This window comes from Psittacula echo (assembly GCF_963264785.1).
Source record: "Psittacula echo genome assembly, chromosome: 3".
In the NCBI taxonomy this organism is placed as follows: domain Eukaryota; kingdom Metazoa; phylum Chordata; class Aves; order Psittaciformes; family Psittacidae; genus Psittacula; species Psittacula echo.
This window is the reverse complement of record NC_137736.1, coordinates 10,727,857-10,744,853: the sequence shown is the minus strand read 5'-3', so window position 1 is coordinate 10,744,853 and position 16,997 is coordinate 10,727,857.

Here is a 16,997-nt window from a genome sequence, read left to right as displayed (position 1 = left end):
CAAGCAGATACAGCCAGAAAGGGCATGAGTTCTGCAAGACAAACATGGCTAAAAGAGCTGGACTAAATATGGAGCTCTTGGCAGGATAAATCAGATTGTGGCAATGAGCAGCTCCACCAACTGCAGTTATGGAAAGAAGCAAAAGCGAAGGTAATGGGAAATACTGCTCCCCTTCACACAGCATCTAGGGATAGCAGCCTAGAGGTAGGAAGGAAACCTGATACTTCTAGACTCTCTTTGATGGAGCAAGACCAAAAGAAGACATGAAGCTCAGCTTTACATTCAACAACAGAATCAACAGTGGTCTCAAACTGGGCTTAATAATCATGTTCAGTGGGTACTCTGAGAGGATACTCGAAGAATAAGGCAGCATTCAGGAGAGCTACTTTAGTGTCACAGCTGTAGGGAAAGGATACAAAAGACAAGAAAGGAGTCTGGAAACTGCTGAGAGACAGTGATGTTTATCTAACAAAGGATGAGCCAGATGGAGAGAATCAAGAAATCTTAGGATGTGGAGGGAGAATGTAATTCTTTAGAAAACAAGTGTTACAGGTATTTGCTGGCTCTGGATACATTTCATTTGCTGTTCCCACCATGGAAACAGGTAGTTATCCCCAGACAATTTGAGCCCTTATGTTTTAGGCCAAATTCTTCTAATGGACTTGATTTCAGAGCCTGTGCCAATAGACAAGTTGCAGAAGGTGGCTGCAGTTGGTCAGATAGTCTGCCACATAATATGCCAACACCATTTTCAGCTTGTAAAGCATTTAGGGAGATACTTTGGTGACATAAATCTGTACCCAAACACACACAAAGAGAGCTCCCTTTAGAGTGTCACATACTGTCAGTGTCATTAAGTAGTTGGTCAAATCAAACATTGCTCTTCCTGCCCATCTTCACTGGGTGCTTTCCAAAACCCAGAATAATTAACGTGCAATACATCCAACATAGGAACTATCACCGATGCACGAGCCACGATACTGAAGGTACGCTATCATCCAGATGAGCTGCCACCTGGAGCAGACAGATGGAGATGAAGGGGAGGAGGGAGAAAAACCAGTTGAGTGAATGGTTTCATTAAGCTGCAAGGAGGAAAGGAAGTATGTAGAAATGAGAATCAAGAGTCTTTAGACACCAGCAACAAGTCAGTGTGCTTGTATCACTCAGTGGAAACAAGGACCTTTGCTCCCATCCTGATAAAAAGTTTTATTGGTCTCCTACCAAGAAAGAAAGGATGATATAATGACATCCTGACTTCTCCCTCATCCTTCAGAAGTGCTTAAGGAAAGACATGCTCCCCCCAGCCCAATCCAGCCCTTGCAAAAGATGCAGAGCACTCTGGAGCGAGTCTTCAGAGAATTGGCTAGTTTAGATCCCCCACCAGGGTGAAGAGGCTCAGTAAAACTGCTTGTCTCTCATATTAATAATATCAAGTCTATGGGTATTAATCCCAGGCTCTCGGTGACCTGGAACACCAGCTATGCTAACAACAAACTTAAAGTCACAAAGATGACTAAGTGTGAAACCAGATTTAAAGATTTAGCAGCTATTCTCAGCAGTCTCCTGTTTAGGCAAAATGTGTCAAAGGCATTTGGAAACTACTGAGAGGTGCTCTGAAATGGTAGCCGATTTCATGGCTGACAATGAAAAGCAGAGCAAGGGGCTTATCTCGGAGATAAAAATGAGCAGAAGGAAAACTGCCACCAGCTACAAGAAAAAGCTGATTTGACTTCCTCAAAGAAAACACTGCTCCCTCTGCAAGTTCCACCTGCCCCATCATCCTCCAGAAAATCCCATTTCAGAGGAAGGAGGGAAGGCATTTGAAAGGGTGAAGAAAGAAGAGCTAGAGGACCCTAATTGTGAATCCTGATGTTTGCAGAAGCTCTGGGCACCCACCCCCTTCCCCTGTCCATTACAGCACAGAGACACTCCAATCTGCTCAGGTAATGACCAGAGGAAGCACATTTCCTATCCTCAGATCTGCTGCCACTCTTGAGTTTGCAGCAGACAGTTCGTAATCAGGGAGCCTGTCAAGAGAGACCAGAGCCTTTAGCAGAAAAGAGGAGTTAATTGCATAACAAGGGATTTAAAATCTTTGCAAAGGGTGACAATAAAAGAAACAATTACGGAGTTTAACCACTGCTTCTGGCACCATGGTGAATGTCATTTGTCCTTAGCTCCACAGACACAGTTCAACAGTGCGCACTTATGGCTGATGCTTCGGTTTGCTTGTGGTTTTGGAACGTCAGCAAAAGTTTTGTTTCCAGCTAAACCAAATCATTTTTTCTATTTCAAGCGTTTAATTAAAAATGATTAGAGGTTTTATTTTCAAGAAACGTTGATTCCAATTGACACAAACCCAAGAATTACATTATTTATTTATTAAATGGAAAAATGGAACATTCTGATTTTGGAGGAATTTGGGGATACTACTCTGAGAGCTGTCGAAATAGACACAAAAGCTGCCATGTAGTCAGCATTTATTACCGTATTTTACTCTGTATGCATTCAGATACAAACCCAGCTGAGACTGTAACAGTGCATTTTCACAAAGCAGATTTAAGGCCGGTGTTTATTTTGCCTTTCATGCACATTTCTAAGGAAGCATTTATTAAGTAGAAGTATGAGAAACAAATTCTTGACCTGAAACATCTACAGCTGGCTGAGGGGCTTTCTCCTATTCTTGCTCCAAACAATTACTAGTGGCTTGGCATTATAAGGATTAAATTGTAGTATTTCTGCTATAACCTGCTATGGAGAGCAACTCAGGTCCACTCTGCCTCCCCAAGTGGCATTAGGGAAACACAACCTGAGTACTATTCCTTTCACAGAGGGAACTGGCTATCTATTTCACGCACTGATGTATGGCAGAATCCATTTTGAGCAGTTTGGGACTTCATCTACAGACAGAATTGCTTTGTCCTTTGGTGAAGCTCTGCAGAGGAAGGGCAGCTGAGATTTACTCACTGACTGAACTGCAACATTACATGTACATACCCAACTGTAACTTTCTTGCAGTTTTATTTTACTCTCCCAAAAGAGAAATTCAAGTAGAAATTACTTTAATTCCAGACTGAGGCATTTGCTCAGATGAGGCAGTTCCTAGAGATGCCTTGCAAGCACTGCTTTCCAGCCTAAGTCTGAACAGAAAAGGGCAGTAGTTTGAAAAGAGTTCACCTAAAGTTAGGCACATAATGCAGAGAGAATTTTGGAATTGTTGAGTACTCACAGCTACTGCCCCTTGTGGTATCATTCAGGTGTAAATGCAATACATATAGTAAGTCAGGTGGAGGGATGTTGGATCTGGGAGGGTTGTTACCGAAGACTTTAACATAACACTTCATGAACAATAGACATGCCTAAGTAAGTAAGGTAATAAGGGATGAGTTTTGAATCACTCACTGTTGGCATCTGGGAGATACAGAATAACACAATTCTTTATTATAATTCAGTTGGTGTTCGTAAAACCAAACCACCTTAACCAGAACCTGTCAATTTTCAGAGCTTAAACCCACCTTCATGTATAAAGAGAAAACTTTTGTCATTCTAATTTTTTACAGGAACTGCTAAAGAAAAGCAGGGAAACTAATTTGATTAAAGCTTTGCCAGCAGATTTACAGAGACTGTTGGAAAACATCCTGTTTGAAGCCATCAAAGAAGGATGATCTGAGTGGGCCTGATCTGCCATATGCCTCAGCTTCTTTTCGCTGACCACTGCTGAGGACATGGTGAATGATGACTAACATGGCATGCTCCATCCTAAAAGCCTAGTGCCATCCACCCTGAGTGGACACGATGAAGTTCCTGCTACCATAAATCCTTGCTAACACCTCCAAGCAATCTACAAAGCGAGACCTGGTTTAACCTGGTTTTGTGCTGGTTTAACCTGCACTCCTAAGCAGCAGAAGCAGCTAGCAACACAAATTGTGTGCCAAATTATGCCTATTTGGAGACAGAGGAACTTAACTGGTAAGTTAACAGCTCATTTCTTAGCATGTAGTTTGAGGGCTAAAAGGATATTGGGCTAGGCAGCTTCTGATTCAAACACATTCAGGAACACCTTTGTCAAGGAAAGGTATCCTTTGACTGATACATTTGCACTTTCCCCATTCATTCCTAGTTTGAAGATGAACTCTTTGTAAATAATTTAAGTGCATCTCTTACTGGCTCTTATCTTCCCAAGGTCTTCCTCCCATCAGTATTCTCCAAGAGGCAGTGTGCTTCTTTGCTCTCATAATGTACTAACTTTTTCATTGCTTCTTTATGCTCACTTCTCACCAATCTAAATAATGGATCAATTGAGGTTTTATTCTTTGCTTTAATTAGGTCTTGAATTTTGAGAGTATTTCACTGTAATTACTTCATGAAACGTGAACTGAAAAGCAAAAACCCTTCCAAAACAAACAAAATTGTGCTTGTGCTCTTTTATCAAGGCTTTTTCTTTTTGATACATAAAGGCATACTCAAAATTTTAAATGGACATGGAGTTTTTCCCTCAGTTCCAGGTGCAGGAAAATGCTGACAACCTGGGCTTGCTGTTTCAAACCAGCTGAGACAAAGAAAGAACAGGACAGAGGGCGAAATACAACTATGGACCAGCTCAGTCAGTCAGTCTTTGACTTACAGTGGCCTCAGAACACTAATACTGCTCTAACTACACATACACCTAACTCACATGCAACTGCCTATGCCCTTGATGCTGTATTTCAGGTCAAATAGGTTATGAAGGTACGTAAGTTATACCTTCCTTTTCTTTGAGTGCAAACAAGATGGCACAAAACCAGTATTACAACTTCCTACCAGCTGCCCATCACACCAGGGTTATTCCTCACTGACTCCTCACATTTGTAAACCCTCCTCCACAAGCTGACAACTTTGTGATACCCAAGGCAAAACAGAGCACCAAATCATGAAACTTTTATCTATGGAGAGTCAAGGGAGGAAAGAGAGGGTGCAAGGAGGTGTGCAATAGGCTGAAACCAGAGCAACAGGTTCTTCCAGCTTGAGAAGTCCAGGGTGAAAATCTGGTTAAGTCAGCAGAAGTTTTAACATCAAATTGAGAGGTCCCCAAATGGAGAAAGTCTAGTTTCTCACAAATTCTGTATAAAACAAGTCAAGAGCATGAGAAGGAAGAGAACTACTATGCAGTGCATTTTAAACCCATAAAAAGCCACTTCACAATCATTCCTTCACCCCATTCCCCTGAGATATCTAACTTGGGTAGCAACTGAGGTGCAACTAGGAAAACATACATCTTGTGCTGGATTTGTACAGCTTCTAGCACAAAAATATTACACTTGAAGACTGTTTTAATCACTTAATCCAAATCAGTAAGAAACAAGAATAACTACAGCCTGTAAAATCAAGAAGATCTGTGGAGAAGTCCACGAAGACTCTACAATGTTATAAATCTCAGGGTACAGATCTTAAAGTTATATTGTGTAATAATCATAACAGTGGAGCAAGGTGTTTTACCTGTAATTTGATAAATCATCCCACCCCAATCTTCTTATGAATATAAATACAGTGGTGTTAGGTCAAAAGGTCCTGCTAGCTCCCAGCCCATCTCTGACACTGGCCAGAAGCAAATGTCCTATGAAAGGGCTATAGTAAACCTGACAAAAATATTGCAATGTTTCTCCCTAGTATAGTCTCATAGTGTACAGTAACATATAGCTTAGTGACTTTCTGAGTCAATGTTTGCATGTATATCTGAATTTAATAGCACTTGATGGACTATTCCATGCACTCCCTAATCCCTTTTTGAATCCATTCACACTTTTGGCCTCCCAGACATTCTGTGGTGACAATTTCCCCACTTAATCATATAGAGAATATATAATACAATGCCAATATTGCTATGAAATGAAGGCCAAAGGGGAAAATCATAAGTCTACAAACATGATGAAAAAGGGGGGGGGGGAAGAAATATTTTCCATGATTAAAGGGGATATGATAAGGAGTGACAGGCTGAAATTATATTCAGCTCAAAGAACAGAAAAGATCTCAGTCTATCTAGTAGTTATGTATACTCCCAGTGGATGTGTTGATAACTCCACCTTAAACGGGACAGGATAATTCATTCATCTGGCAGCAATACCTGGGGCTATCCTGTTCTGAAAGGAACAGCAAACGGCTTGGATATAAGAGCTATTTTTCAAGCTTAGCATAAATCTTTATGAAGTCAAAATTAGATTTTTAAGGGAGGAAAGTTTTCTAAAGAGAAGTCTTGGACAGAATTCCTATCTGCTGCCATGGAGCAGGAAGGAAGTCATTACATTTAATGTTGTGGAAGGACTGGAGACTGGGAAAGGCTGTTTCTGTCTGGCCTTACAGAGAACAGGCATATGGTACAGATTGTTGTGGGATGAACGATGCCAATGGCTCTTCACAAGGCTGTGTTCGATGCTGTTTTTCTTAATATGTTTGCTTCGCTCTGTTGCTTGGTTGGTAAATTTTTGTTAGTCAAACTGGCCAAGAGGGAGCTCGATTAGAACAGAGAGAGCGGGCTGATACAGTTGTCACCAGAAACAATGCATCCACATACGTGCACACTCACATGAGCACAAATTTAACATCTATAAATCCCTTGGGCATCCAGCCTATTAAGTAAGAAAGAGTAGAGAATAAGAGATTTTAGGTTACTGCTTATAGAAGAGTTCTTCATCTGTCCCTGGGAAATGTCAAGCTATTTAAAAAACAAAAAGGGAAGAAAAAGAAGAGGAAATGGCCTCAATGTTTCTAAAAACCTCAGTATTGGAGCAAATGAACTCTTGACATTTTTTGCGGCTTCCATATAGCCTGAAAACAAGGCCTACCCCACAGATAGTGCTGGGGGGAGGTGTTCCCAAGGCTTTCACTATCCTTATGAATGTTTACACTTGTGATCACCTTCTCTGACTCTCCTGGATCCCATCCTGGAGGTATTGTGGCCTAGAGGTAACGGGTTAAGTTACTTTCAATGTCCCATTTAGCTCATGACCTCTCTGCAGAGTCTGTCAATAAAAGGGGGTCAATATTAAATGCTGGGGTTTCTAATGTGAACACTTGTCCACCAAAACCGGATGGAATAGACCAACTCATTTCCTATCCCATAGGCTGCTGCATGGCAGCAACTTCCAGGATTGCTCAGCTGGGCTGGATTCAAACTGGCAAGTTATACTGCTATACAATGGCTTTCCATCTCACCTTTGAAGGAAACATTATCTAAAGTGGTTCTGCCTAAATCAGAGCTTGCTTCTACCCTCCTCCCCCTTCTCCACCATATTTCAGGTCTGACTGTGACATCTGGCATGACACATGGAGAACCTACAATCTAGAGAACTCATCCATCTTCATAAGTGAAGGACATCCATATATTTCAACTTAGTCTAGGGCAGACTTGCAGCAGGAGAATCCAGTAACCTGGGCAGGAACTCTGCATATTTTATAAAGGACAGCATCTGAACTACCTCAGCCAGTGAAAAACAAGTGCCACTGAAGTGGCCTTGAGGGTCCTAACATGAGCAGCAGAGGCAAGTAGTTCTGGGAGAGGAGACTATCATTGTGTTTCAGTCTCTTTCCTCCATGCTCACTTGTATCTCCACAACTGCAGTGATTCACATTTCTGCCTTCATTTATGGAAATGTTCATACACTGGGCAAGGTGGGCCACCAGCTAGCGTCCCCTCAGGCTGTCTTCTCTGTGTGTACACGTGCTGTACACACAAGGCTCAACGAAGTATGCCTTCAGACCATAACCTTTGCATCTCTGTGGTCCATCTCTCCCCTATTCCCCATCTTCTTTTATGATGCATGTTCCACATCCACCTGCAATGCCAAGTCCTTATTCTTCTCCCTACTCTGGACCTCGTTCAGCTTGCTGCTGTTACAGCCTGCCCTTAAAAAGCCATCTCTTCCTCTGTGGTTACACACTAAAGCACTGGGAGGACAAGGAATGCTTAAAGCCCAGCAAAGCTGAAAACGCAAGCACTGTGTATTTTGCTGTTGAACAAATGAGATGCATGGGCAAATATCACTGTCTTCTTTGAAACAATTAAGAGTCCGACTGAGCGTAAAGAATGTCAACCCAGAGCAAGCCCCGCCAGCCTACTTCCAGCTGAACGTCAACACACACAGCTTATAGCTCCAGAGAGCAGCTGCAGTGAATGCCAAGGGAATTCTACTTGCTCCTTATATTCAAAAGGAGAAAAAGTATGGGTCCATTCTTCTCAAAGCAAACCCTCTCTGGCCCAGACATGAGGAGGACAGGATAAGCTAATATTCCACTGGTTGGTAAGCCTTTAGGTGTTGTTTCTGCATGAGGGGACACAATTTGAAGTTCCTCTGAAGCTTTAAAGATTCTGTGGTTTTGGGAGCCATTTGGACAGGGGCTCAAACTATTTATGTAACACACACTCCAGGCTTGCATCCAAAATACTGGCCTTCAATCAGGAAAAGATATTATCCAAAGCCAACCTTACAATCACCAGCAAAAGTGCCAGAGTGGCCAGATGGTGCTTGGGTATCACTGCAGCCCCCTGGACTGATTTTCTTGCAAACACTGGCAACTGTGATGGGCAAGGATGCACCCTCCCTCTCCATCACTCCAGCAAGGTGTGCCAGCTTTCCCAGGCAGCATCAGGTACCTTTACAGCTCTCTACCACTCCTCTCACAAGCAAGGCAGAGCTGCCAGTGCCAGATACTGCTGCATCTTCCAAACTGGTTCCCTCTCAAGTACTGGCAAAGGTGCTGCAACATCATCACTTGTGATGTGCTTCTCCTTACCCTTTCCATTGCAAGTACCAGCAGTGATGCCAAGGTACTCAAACTGTGCCAGATATTGATAAAGAACCTTTGTAATAATCCCCTCTTGCAAAAAATGGCAGTAAGACCCAAGTGTGCATATGGTGCTCTAATAACCTTCCCTTGCCCTTTATGGTTCACAAACACTGGCAAACATACCAAGCTGCCCAGAGTAACCTTACAAATCTTTGAGGGACTCCCTGATCAGAGGAAAAAATAATACTTTAGTGCTGCTGACAGGTAGTTTCTCTTACTCATATGTAATCCACAGTTATAGACAAGTTTATAAGCAACGACCTTTAGAATAACTACCACCTCTCCTGTCTTCACCACCAGCAAACCTGCCCTAAGGAAAGCCCCAGATTACACAATGTTATGACACAAATCAATACTGCTAAATTAAGCTTCTATCACCTGCCTGTTTACTGTGATAAGTTTCAGTGGCACAGTGTACCCATTGGCAGGCCATCAGTGGCAAATGTCCAGTATAACTTAGGTCTCAGAATTTGGTACACATATAAAGAAGGAAAAAGAAATCATGCCCGAAGTGATGTCTTAAAGAGCTTATGCTAATATAAAGCTTATGTTGCTCCCACTCTCTTCTTACTATTGCTGTCTATTCTTCATAAACCCACAAACCAAAGACTAAGAGTAGAGAAGAAGGTTTCTTCTAATGACACCTGAAAGCATTGTGTCCTGGTTTTTCTTCGCAGATACTACTTGGCCTCTATGGCCAGCTACAAACCTATGCTGCTTCTGCTTGTAAAGGAAAACACTGACAGAAGATGAAAGGCTGTTCTGTGCTCTAAATGCCTCATAGTTTGATTAAAAATGTTTTTGTCAATTAGAGATTGATTTTTGCTGTTCATTAAAGTGATGGATGTTGATGCTGACGGAGGTGATATTTTACTCTGTGGTGGCCTGCTGGGCCTGCTGATGGGGAGAAGCCAGAGGCTCCGGTTTGCTAGAATGGAGCTGATGACCACGACTGGGATAAAATAGGCCAGTCAGAGGATGGAAAAATGAGTGCCACAGTCCTGAGGGAGGAGCAGGAGGAAGCTTTCATGGCAGGGTTTTGTAGCTAGTCCTTACCACTTTATCCTTCTGAAAGCACAGTGGATTCTGAAGATGGATTTCCAGTAGAGCAGGGGATATGGAGGTTTTGGAGGGTTTCACAGTGGGAATGAAGATATGGATTGCACACATGCCACTGGTTGGTATATTTTTACATGCAGGCCATGCAAAATTTCCATAATTCAAGCTGAGCTGCTCTTCCAGGAACTCACATTAAGGCCTACCCTGACACTTCCAACAAAAGGCCATTCCCTGTGAGGAAGCAGGGCTGGCAGTTCTTAAGCTGCATGGGATAGGTTCAACCTAAGGCATGATTTTCATGAGAAAATCCAGGGGTCTCAAACACATAATCCAGGGCCTTAACACAGATTTCCAAAACCAAACCTACTTTCACCATCCACTTTCTGCAGGGCTGGGCTACACATTATTTGTGTTGCTACCAGTGAGGGTAAGACAGTGAGTTGCAAGGAACCTCAGTACTTTCCAATGCTGTACCCATCTTACTTTTAGCATTATTAGCCCAAGTGACATGGAGGAGGAAAATCAGGAGTCTCTGCGCATGAAATAATAGGACTCAGATCATGTATGGGAAGTAGTGGAGCAGACACAAATACGACATCTCCCTGAAGCTGGATCTCCCCAGAACTACCACTATCTGTAGAAGAGAGTTTGGGCATCCACACAGCTTCTGAAATAAGACACAGTCCCCTGACAACCCAACCCGTTTTTATGCAGTTTTGCAACCTACTGCATAACCATCCATGCTTTTGCAGGCACAAAAAGAGAAAGAACTGTGACTCTTCTTTGTCCCAGAGAAGAGACCTGATGCAGCAGGAATTCAAGGGAACAATCCAGTGCCCTGACACCAGTGCCCATATAAAATGTCTAAAGAGTCTTCACAAAACCCATGCAGGAATAGAAGATGCATCTAACCTCCAAGCAGCTTCATTCTTTGCTGAGGCAATAACAGGAGAATTTGGGTGTACAAAACAGGACAGTTACAATTACATTAAAAGGACTAAACAGCATCCTTCATGCTGTGCTATCCCACTGTCATGAGAAGGGACTTAGGGCAGGTCCATGGCAGTAACCAGTGCACTAGGATAGGCTGAAATGCAGCTCTGCAAAACCAAACCTGTCTCTTCACCATTCAAAACTGTTATTTGTAGGTCCCTCATCTCCCTCAAGCTTCAATTTTAGATACAAACTGTTTGCGTGTGCATATAAAAACACACACACAGATACATATATTTATATGCTGATGAGATCGTTAAATTTATCAGCTCTCCAATTCATTTGAGTTTCGTTATGGAGTTGCAGCGCTGCTCCTTTCATCTGGAAATGGAAAGGAAACGGCCTTTACCCCTTTCACGAAATTAAAGCGAAATGGGTACCACTTTATTTTAAGTGCCCATTAACTAAGGCGTAACTGAAACCAAGTTACAATGGGTGCCTCAGGGGAATGTACATAGGAGACACACACACATCAGCACACACCCACAGCAAATGGCGACAGGCACAGAAAACAGGCCTTGTGGAATAAACATCAAAGCACTTCGTAGAGCAGTGATAGTTAAAAGCCTATTTTACACCCAGAAAATGGGAGAAATGCAGGTGCAGGTGCTCTCCAGTCCCTTTGAAAGGCTCGTTTAAGTCTTATTAAAATATTACCTGCTTTTTTTTTGGCCTTTTACTGGATTTAAACCTTAATTCATCTTCTGTAATTTTTTATGCACTTGACTATTGTGAGGGGGAAAAAGACTCAATACTGTTGGTAAAAGGATCTAATTGGTAACTTCTTTTCATGTGAGAAGCCCCCTCTCCCTCTTTCTCCTCTCATTCCTAACAGGTTGGGTCACCGCAGCTTCCTTAATCTTTGGAGATTATTCTTCTGTGGCTTGATGAGACTTCACCAGACTCTTAAATCTTTTCATTTCACCTCATTTAAATATTTTGGCCAATTGCTGAAGTTAATGATGATGAATAGGATTAAGATTAAAGGCTTAAAAGGGTTAGGAGGAGGAAAAATATATTTCATCTCCAACAATGCATACAGAAGTCTCCTTTACTCAGTGTTGCATTACCTCTCTGCCAGAGCTATAGCTCCTAGCTCTTGGCAGTTCTCTGACATGGCTTCTCTGCAACCTCCCTAGTTGGCACTGAGTTCAGCAGAAAAGGATCTGGACGTTTGTGCCCTCTTTGCATGTGCTCTCACTTGCTCCCTGTGCTGTCTGCCTCTGCTTGTGCTCTGTGCTTCCCTGACTTATTCTGAACCTCCAGATCCAAGTATAACCTTTTGAAGATGCCATTAAAAAAAGAGTGCATATTTATATAGCCAAAATTATCCTCATCATTTTGCACAGCAATTTAGAAGACAACCAGCCTGAAACTATTGTCTATGCACAGTGCAACCCTTTCCTGAGGGAAGAAGTCTTCTCCTTTATTCTTCTTTCACTCCTTTCCATCCACTGATTTCCTCTGGCAGAAAGCTGAAAATCCATCCTTGCAGCCTTTCAAGCCATAGAAATCAGACCAAACTGGAAATGTAGCTGCAATGAAGTCCTGTTTCCCCATCAGTCTTGTTCTTAAAGGCGCAAAGAATATTTCACAGAAATTGCAATGCTAGGAAGCCTCAGGCTGTTTCGGACAGATGCATACAGTTGTGCAACCCAGCAGTCCTCGCTCAAATACAGCTTTGCTAGGTAAATGTGAGCTGGTGGTACTAGACCCTGTCAAATCTCTGCTATGGCTGAAGCAGCACAGAGAAGGTTAGTGAAACAGCAGCAGTCAGTTCCTGGCACGACACAAGACTAGGTCAACTTGCCGCTGCGGTACAAAACCCCTGCTCTGACAGGGTATTCTCCATCTTTATACATGTATCTTCAGTTCTCAGAGTTTTTAAATAGGTTGGGGGAGGATGAATAAATTTTCCAGACTTCAGTGGGAAAGCTGCATGAGAGGGATCATTTATAATGTTAAGGATTAAAAATGGCTTCTTGTGGGGAACAAAGTGAGCTATGGGTTGCATAAATAAGCTGCAGCTTTCTGGCATATTGATCAAACTGTACTAAAACTCTAACCTTAAATATTCATAACTATATTTACTGGGGTTCATGTTAGACTTGGTTGGGACAGAGTTTTCAATCAGGCATTAAGGTCCTTTAACAAAGGAGAAATGTTCACAGTGCTGAAGTCAGTCAGGCCTCAAGAAAAGATGAGCAAGGAGGGGGATGAGAGCTGAATGGATGAAGCTGGAAGTACCAGCAAGTCCACAGGAGAAGCAATTCTGCTAACGAGAGTCTCAGGATCAAGTATGACTGATACTAAACTTAATAGGGAAAAGCTAATGGATGTACATGAACAAGTACAAGGATTAATAATTTCAGATGGAGGGAAATACAGGTGCAATGAGCAGGCTTATTTGAGGACAGCCGAAGTAGGGGTGTCATTTCCTAAGTAAGAGGTAACATTTGTCCATAGCTCAAAAAGTGAGAGACTTTCTGAAAAAACCTGGACTTTGCAGGCACTGCTCAGTCATCATCCTGGCACAACAGAAAGGTGACTCTCCCAGTAAAGGCTGCTTATCTAAAGCATGTCCAGAAACATGTTCAGTTCTCAACACTTGTTGAAAGTCTCAATAGCACCATCTCTACCTGCAGGGTGGGAAAATCCCAATGTGCCCACCGAATTCAAACTCAAGTGCTTTGATTGATGCAATGGGCTTAAACCAGAGACAAGAAGAGATAAAAGCAGAAGGTAAAGAACCAAGTGGTTGTTCGTCAGTGACCTGCAGAGCAATCTTGTAACTGTGATTTTATTGATACACAGAGGCACATTTTGAGGGGCATAGGAATGAAGGGGATTGTTACTCCTTTAAGCTACTCCTTAAAAGTCCTCTTCACTTGGCAGTGAAGAGGCTGCTGGAAGAACAGCTGCGATGGGTTTGAGAAGTGTGCAATGGCCCATCACAGCTACATCCGTTCCCAATGCACATTTTCCATCTTCATTTGCTGCCCTAAGCACTTGGGCAGACTTGCTAAATAGTACACAGATATCACATTCTATGGGGAAGCAGACAATCTCTTTGCAGAATGCACTTGGGTTATAAAGGCTTCATCTGAAGAAATGGATGAAAGAAAGGAAAAAGAAAAAAATGTGGTTTCCATTCTTTTTCTTTTCAAGATTGAAATGTTTTCCCTTTTTTTATTTAACTGTATCCAATATCAGTATTTGGAAACTGTCAACAGGATCCATGTATTGCTATTAAAAGACAATTCAAATTAAAAGCAAATATAGAAGAGACGCAAGGTTTAATGAAGTTTTAATAGATCTTCTTTTATCTTTTGTTGCTAGATCCAAGCCTTGAAAACCTTTAACTCTGTAAAATAAGGGGAAAAGGACCTCAGGATATTGCTCCAGGATTCAGGACCTTCAAGAGAGAGATATAAAGAAACATCAAAGGCAGGTGTATGCATGCATGTGTGTGCTGCCCATGCGTCTGTGCATTTCTTCCTCTTTCTTAGGGGCATAGCCGCAGCCTGGCCCCCTGCCTCGACTCTGTAATGAGCTACTGTTCCCTCCGAGCTCGCTTTTCTTCAGCCTTGGCAAAACAATCCTGTCACTGAGGTTTGGGCTTCGGCAGCTGTAAACCTGTCCAATTTTCTGAGAGCTCTTGGAATGCTCTTGACCTAGGCTGCTGTGCTGCTTTCCCTGTGTCTTCCCTTAAATAATCACTTGTCAATTCAGGTTTTTAGAAAGTAGCTGGTCATAAAGAAATGCTGAAGTTGATGAAAAAAATCCCACCAACATTCCTGTCCTTTATATGTGCAAAAAAAAAAGGAGAAAAAAAAAAAAAAAAAAAAAAAAAAAGGAATTTTAGAACTATTTCACACCTGGATAAACACAAATTATCTGATGAAGCTTCATAGGAAACTAAAAGAGAGACCAGTTCCAAGACAAAGAAGCGTTTCTGATGCCTATCTGGGTATGGGAAACCTAAATCTGCATCCCTGCCATAACTGTGGAATAAAGGATCTGAACCATGTCTCCCACACCTCTATTACCACAAACTAGTACCACAATCAGCTACTAGTTAATTGCTATGATACTCCCAAGGCATAGAATGAATACTTTTCTAGCTGATGGCATGCTTACATATATACAGACTCAGCTTTAATACATTGACATCTCCCAAAGTAAAAGTCACCAACTAACCCAAGCACTCCCAGCCACCTCTTTCAACAAAAGAAACCTGTTATTACCCAACCACTTGTAACAATGACGTAAAAACTCATGTACTAAAAAAAGTCCATCTGGGCAGAAGCCGGTGGTGGACTTGTGTCTGTCCATGGCCTCGTCACTTAGCTATGCCTGCTCCTGAACTTTACTTCTTTTGGTTGTGATTAATGAATAGCCATCCATCAGATAAACTTCACTTCAGCTGAGATTCTCCCGAATTAAACCCTAGGTATTTATCATTTGGTTACATTTTTGTTACATTTTGTTACAGTTTGGTTACATTTGCATAACAGTTCTTAGAGTGATTACAATTTTGCTACATGTAACAGGTCTTACATTTGATACATTTTTGTTACATTCCTGTTGCCTTTGATACATTTGTTACATTTTGTTACATTTGCTGTAGTGCTGAGCACACAGTGCTGGAGTGGCAGCTATGAATTCAGCAATCATGAAGTCTTGGCATTGATCAAGGTGAGTATTCTCGTTCAAGCATTCTTAAGACTCTTGTCAGTGCATGGCTGCTTCTTTGCTCACTCCCAATAATTTCAAGGCAATTTCTTTTGAATGAGATGAAAATAGCCTGTATTGATGAAGACTACTGCAAACAAACCAGTAGGGTTTGCCTAGAGAATTAGGTTAGTCCAAGAGTTGGATTTAAAGTACCAGCATAGAGACTACTCTATGCCAGCCTGATAGAGCCATTTTGCATCAAAGAACAGACTGACTAATGAGGAAAAGGCTCAAAGGCAGAAGTAGACAGGTGAAGCAGAAAGCATTCCCAGGTTTAAGCTCTAGGCTTAGAGATTTACAGGGGAACAAGCCAAAGGAAAAGATTCAAATGATTTCCATTAGCTGAGACAGTCTCACAGCCCCAATATATCTATCATATAGTAGGAACAAGGACACTTAAGCAGACAAGTAGAAAGAATGAAGGTGATGTTGAGCACTGCATAAAGACACAGGTGGAGGGCCAGAATTAGAAATTCAGAGCTATGCCATGAGCTACCATTTAGAACTGAAGTTCTAGTTGGATCATGCTCGAAGGGAAGGTCAACCCCAAAGTCACATCTGGCTTTAGAGCCAAAGAAACCCCAAGAGTAGATATGCTGAGTCCCAACACTAAAGTCAATGTTAGGAATGCAAATAAGAAGAGTGCTCCTAAAAGGCATATTTGGAGAATGGCCAAAGCAAAAGAGTCTGATTCCCTCCAGCCCACTACAATATAAATCAGTCATGCTGCTGAAAAATAGCAGTACCAGAGGGATACAGGCCCGGGTTGCATGAAACTGGGAATGTGCAGGATACTCTCTGTTATGCTCACATACCTCCTAGCAGCCCTGGAGTTTGCAGGTCAAAAGACAAAAGTGATCACTAGCATAAGTGTAAAGAATTTCACTCAAGTCAGCGCAGTAATACCTTTTGTGCCTGCTCTAAATTCCTCCCTGAGCACAAGAACTTGGAGACTAATTTCACTGTGGCTCACGGGATGAATGTTGTCTCTTTTTTCTGCCTAGAAATGATCTGGAAATGGTAGGTTGCTAGTTTAGTTTTATGAGCTCCTAAAACTATTCTTTGAATAATAATTGGCCTGAAGTTCATTTGTTGAAAGAGTTCAATATTCAGCATTCAGCTCAGGGCAACAGCACATCAGCTGTCAAAGGGGAGGGCTTGAGGGGGAATTACTCCCTCCAGAGTCACGGCCACACCACATGTGGCAAGCCAAGTTTAAAATAGCTGCAGACAGAGAGGAGATATGTCATTTGGAAATTACTTGTGCGCTGTTTGAAGCAGCCGTTAACCGTGCAGCAAACAGACTCTGCAAATAGGATTGCTGTGTGCAACACAACCTGGGACTAATGTAACCTCCTGTTTCCGATTACCGGGACAAGCTCTGAAGC